The 5,889-nt window shown below is 30.5% G+C and overlaps 2 long non-coding RNA genes across 2 annotated transcripts; both read right to left on the bottom strand.

The window, feature by feature from the left end:
- Window positions 1-671: 671 nt before the first annotated feature.
- LOC141717231 (uncharacterized) lies at window positions 672-3,077 on the bottom strand. Its single transcript, XR_012573562.1, has 7 exons — window positions 2,982-3,077; window positions 2,850-2,883; window positions 2,696-2,756; window positions 1,701-1,830; window positions 1,135-1,258; window positions 855-1,058; window positions 672-787 (listed from the first exon to the last, which is right to left on the bottom strand). It is a non-coding gene; the product is annotated as an uncharacterized LOC141717231 (long non-coding RNA).
- A 1,583-nt stretch (window positions 3,078-4,660) lies between these two features.
- Window positions 4,661-5,606, bottom strand: LOC141721307 (uncharacterized). The gene is made up of 3 exons (XR_012574686.1): window positions 5,513-5,606; window positions 4,931-4,975; window positions 4,661-4,759 (listed from the first exon to the last, which is right to left on the bottom strand). It is a non-coding gene; the product is annotated as an uncharacterized LOC141721307 (long non-coding RNA).
- Window positions 5,607-5,889: the final 283 nt, after the last annotated feature.

Below are 5,889 nucleotides of genomic sequence, written 5' to 3'. Positions count from 1 at the left end.
AAACATCAGTTAAAAATCAAACTTATATTCACACAACAACATCATTTAAAAATCAAAATACTATAGTAAATCAAAAAAGAAGAAGAAGGTAGAGAAAATATCATATCACAAACCTGAACTATAAATTTTGAAATAATGGGTGTACGATCGATTATTCCTTCATCCTGCACAAACTTTTAAAATTAAACAAATTAAACAAATCACGTGTACATATATAAATATATATTAAAGTAGATCGCGAAAATTGAGATAGAATAAAGATGAAAGGAGAAGGAGAAAAAAGAAGAGGAAGAAGAAGAAATTAATTGATAGTGTGTATCACCATTCTTGAGAGATATGTGAGAATTAGTTACAATTTTGAATTTTGAAAATTGATTAATAGTGTGTATCGTCATTGCCTAGTGATCAATTTTTTTTAGAAACACATTCCAAACTTATATTAAATGATAATAATATTTAGAAAAAGAAATAAATCACTCTGTGGTTACACTAACCACACCTCACCGTGAGAAAATTACAGTTTGTATCCATGTCAATTTTTAGCTACAAACATTTAAGATCTTGACAATGTGCATCTATAGTTTCTTATTTAGTACAATTTGTAACATTTAAAGATTTTTCTATCGAAGATATAAGTGACTTCTCTAAATTTTGTTTACACGAAGGGATTACCCGCTGAAACTCTTAGATATGAGGCTGCTAGATGAGTAGTTGATGCTTCTGATAAATAGGCATAATGGTTGGGTGGTGAACTCATATTGCCGTACTTGTACAATGGCCTTGTGACCTGTTGCAGGATACTACGTATAAGAAGGAAACATCACCAGTTTAAGCACTGCATGGAAAGATCATACCATCACATGTATGCACTTGTCACGGCGTGCCTTGGCTGGAGCCACGGAACCTACATTGTTGGTATTTGTTAGTAGGTTGTGATGTTGCCCTTTTCTTCCCTGTCTTCACTTTTCCAAACTGCTGAGGGTGTTTCTTCAATGTTTCAGAATAATTCGGCCTCTAGTATATACACTTCAATGCACTCGACAACAATTCATATTGCTCTGTACTAACATAAAAAAGAAAAATTAAATACTTCAACTAGAAAATGTCGCCTTCAAAACATTGAGATTATTATACCCTTTAGAAAAATGCTGAGCAATTCTTGGTTAGTCAATTGTAAGGATCGTAAATTCCTTTCTATATAGAGGTCTGTCCGACTTTTTTTGAAGTCATGATTGTGAATAACCTTGTCGCTTTAAATCTGCAATAAGATAAAAAAATCAATATGAAGATATAAATATTTAACAATCTTTATATGTAATCATATAGGCTGACCATTCTTGGGAAGGAGACAATGGACCTAGCGTTATTCGTCTCAGATTTTACAACAAAGGAGAGACAAAGGTTGAGCCAGAATTCGGAGACACGGTAAATACAATATGTATCGTACATGAGATGAAGCCATCCCTATTATGTCCATTGAGTATCACTTTATCAAATCAGTACAAACAAAAAATTACAATACTTTTTCTTTGCCGCTAAGTGGAAAATTGCATAATATAAGAGTCGATGAAAAAATGGACAATGATTCTAAGATAAGGCATGGATGTAGTAGTTTCCATGTTTATGGGAGATAAGAAAGTTATTTTAGGAAGTTAACAAATTCCAGTTCGGAAACTTGAGAAGAACATAGTGCTACTTACACATATGGGTCAGACTCGGTTGAATTGGATAACTCTGGTATAGGTATAAACTCCAGAAAAGCCAAACAGTTTACATGAGTTGAGGAAATCTATTGCCTCTGAAAGCCTCACCGGTCTCTAGACATTTTTCCTGCATAAACTAAAATTAGTTTATAGTAATAATAACTAACTAAAATAAATAATAAAGGAGCATCTCTCATTAAAAGGAAAACACGATAATACTTAGTGCAACATTGAAAAGAAGAAACAAACCTGAAATAATACTGCAAATGATCCCTACCCAAAAACTTGTTCAGCCATATAGCTCATTATTTGGATTACCGCATTAAACAAATTTACATCATAACCCAATAAATATAAGTTGGCTTGGTACCCAATAACTCAATATTTTTTCAGAAGATCCAAAGCGTGATATTGAAAGATCAGATAATCTTAGACAAATTATATCACCGATTTCTAAAGAAGTCGATTTCCTGTATTGATGACAGTAACATAGTAAAGACTCCCTGCTTGAAGTCACCTTTGGAACCATGTTTCTAGATCTTTAGGCAAATAGAACACTATATCAAAAGTCTCATAATGTAATATGATAAATTATTTTATGATGGCCTGAAGATACCCAGAAAAAGGCTGCTTGACAATGTAGCTTAACACAAAATATAAAACACGCTGTAAAAAATTGCAAGAAAGAAAAATAGTTCTCAAGTGTAATGAAACAACTATTCAGAAATTTTAGCAAATTTACCATTGCCAACTACAGTGAAGAGAAACCTGTCTTAATACCCTCCTTTGAGATCATTAACCACATCATAGAGCATAACTACATTATCTTAGAAGTCAAAAGTAGAGAGATTTAATCCTTATAATAAATTCATATATTAAACAATTGGGCCAAGTTAACAAAGTTTGTAATATAAAATATTAAATGAAAGATGTGATTGCAGGAGTAGCTTGAATCTTTATATTACCAAGTTATGAATAACCTTAAAGTATACCTGGATTTCTAGATTATGGTCTTCTCAGAGGAAGAGTCACAGGGTAATTGGTATAGTAATCCTATACAGGCATGGAGAGAAAGCCACTGAGTAAGGAACATTATTAACTCCAAAAAAAATTATGTATCTAGCACACTTTTATTGTTATACCTACCCTGATTCCTTGTATTCTTTCATTTCTCTTCCACCTGAAGCGGCACCTTCACGTGAGGAAACACATTCTTATTCAAATGCACCAATCAATTTAACACGACTGAATGAGATTTAATAAAAAAAATTGAATTACCTCCAGTAGCTCGAGTCGTTTGACCATTTTTTAAAGCACCATATGATCTCATAGAAGATTCATCGTCTCTTCCGAAGGCAACTTGAGCTAGTTTGGCTGCATGAATGAAATAAATGAGTTTTAATATATCAATTTGTGGTAAAAAAAATCCCTGGATCATACTAAAAGGATGAAATCGTTAAAAAAAATTACGGGTGCGAATTATTAATGCAATCTAAATGCCTGCCCCAAAAGGAAATTTTCTTTATCTCATACTTAATATACCCAATAAAAACCATTCACCGAACATGTATGAGATTCTAAGTATTATATTAAAATAAAAGTAAATATTACTTGCAGATAAGTCATCTCAAAATAAACTATTTAAAAAAGGCACTTATATTTTTATCCAACCTTAGGTCTTACCCTCATGGACGCTTCCTAAAATTGAGATATAAGAGCATAAGTTCTGCTATCAAAATATTGAAGTATCAATAAAAACAGGAGTAAAACTATCAACACAATCAAAATTATATTGAAGCGTTGCATCAGTTCCTCTGTATCACTACATTATCTCAAAAGTCAAAAGTAGATAGATTCACATAAAAACATCATCTACAATCATCTATTTTCTCAATCCTTAATAATACTCAGATCTACAAATCCAGCCTTTCATCGAAAAAACTCAAAAACTATTCAACACTACACATTTCACAATCACAAACAAAGACCCACATCAAAAAACATGAAACCAACATCCACAATCAAAAATTGTAGTACCACAACAATCCAATTACAAATTCACCAATCAAACAAAATCAGCAAACATCAAGAACTCAATTACAACAAAAATTAAAAAATAAAAAATAACATCATTCTTTGATCGTTTATAATCTTTTAGTTGTTTGGGAGAATTGTTTTCGCTTCTGTTTGAACTCTTATTTTGGTGAGAATTGTTGATTTTAGAAACTGTATCATAAACATCGTCATTTGATCATTTAGAATGCTCTGGATTGTAAATATGCAATGACTTTTTGTGCAAGTAGAGTTTTTACATTCCTTGAACTTCTAAAGAAAATAATATCTTCAATTTTATTAATTACAAATAACATAATGGAGGTGTATTAAAGCAGGGTAAAAAGATTGACTACCGATGATTGGAGAAACATTTTCTTTATTTCTCTGCAGAATTATGTTAATACTTGATCCACAACCTCGACGCCTAACACTTGTTTTCTCAGAATTGGATTACTGGTAGTTAAATTTACGTTGAGATTATATAACTAATGCACTTCTTATATGCCAAAATACTATAATGATTATTGAGTACAAAATCATTAGTATGAGATGTTTGTGATGCTATTAATATATACAGTTATATAACCGAATTCTAAATTTATATTTACTATTAGTAAACCTTCGTATAAAAGAGAATTAGTCATGTGTCATGGAAGGCCTAATCTAAGTTTCAGATAAATTTGTTATGGTAAAAAAACTAACCTGAATCAACCACATTTGGTGTTGGGTGATCAAGAGGATCAATAAAGTCAGATTTGGATAATAACCTGGGCATTCAAAGAGAAAAAACATTATCAGCACTATACATATATATACAACCTTTAAAATCAGGTCAAATATCATCCATAAATATCGAAGATTAAAATAAAAAAGTCATAAATTAACATATACATACATAAATAGGTGATATTACAACAAAAGAAGTCACATCTTCACTAGTAGTTGCTGCTTCATTGGTGAGAATCAGCTTTTTACCTTCCCCAATCTGCAATTCAGAAGGCCTAAAACTACGGTATAAGTTAGTATCAACATAATAGCTCACCAATGGTCAAATTACATAATTTAAGTGCACAACTATGAAATAGTAACCTACAACTATTTATTGATATTGAAAATAAATAAAAAGATTCAAACTCGACAAACATATGATGAAATTAAATAGTTATACATACATGGCTTAAATTTTTTGAAAATATGGTGAAATTCATCCCCATCGTCTGCACAAATCCAAACCAATATGGAGAATAATATAATCAGAAGAAAATACTTCAAGTTACACAATAAAAAAATAGAAAAACCGAATTAAACAACAAAAGTATAACATTCTACAAAAAAATAACAAATAAATCAAAACAAAGTTGTTTAGAACTAACATCAAACAGTTGGAGTGCAAAATGTGATACAAAGATATATAGAAATTATTATTAAAACTTAGCCATACTTTTAAATCAATTAACCAAATACGGTGTTACCCCTTTTCCAAGAGAGTTCTAGATATTCGTAATACACAAAAGGAACTATACCGGTAGAGTGGGGAATATCAGAACTTTCAATCGCCTAAAACGTTGATAGGTAATTTGAGTCTTGATAATCATTTGAAATTGTAATATACTGTATATATGGATTATGACTAATAAATTAATAAGAAGACACTAATAAAAAATCACTCAAACATGTAAAGAATAGAAGAGAAAGCATTATAGAGAGTCAGTTTTGAAATAAATATAATGATAATCATAAATACAAACACAAACCTGATTACATCTTCGAAGCAATAAGTGTAGGATCAATTTTATATTCATCCTGCACAAATCAAATAAATTGAACAAATCACACATACATTACGTACATATATGTATATATATATATATATTTTATTAAAAAAGACGATGACGAAATTGAGAGAGAAGAAGGGTGAAGAAGGAGAAAGGAGAAAAAGAAATTAATGATAGATTTGAGAGATATTGTTTGTTTGAGTTTGTTTGTAACAAAGATTACGATGATTAGAATTCAAAAAAAAATTGAAAATATAATTCAGTTGCTACAATCAGGGAGTGTATAGATAGATATATTAGGTTAGTTTCTATATGGGTTATAATGGATATAAATGTGAAAGATCCATTGGTATGTG

Source organism: Apium graveolens, chromosome 4 (assembly GCF_009905375.1).
Source record: "Apium graveolens cultivar Ventura chromosome 4, ASM990537v1, whole genome shotgun sequence".
Lineage (NCBI taxonomy): Eukaryota > Viridiplantae > Streptophyta > Magnoliopsida > Apiales > Apiaceae > Apium > Apium graveolens.
This window is presented reverse-complemented; position numbering and strand designations above follow the sequence as displayed.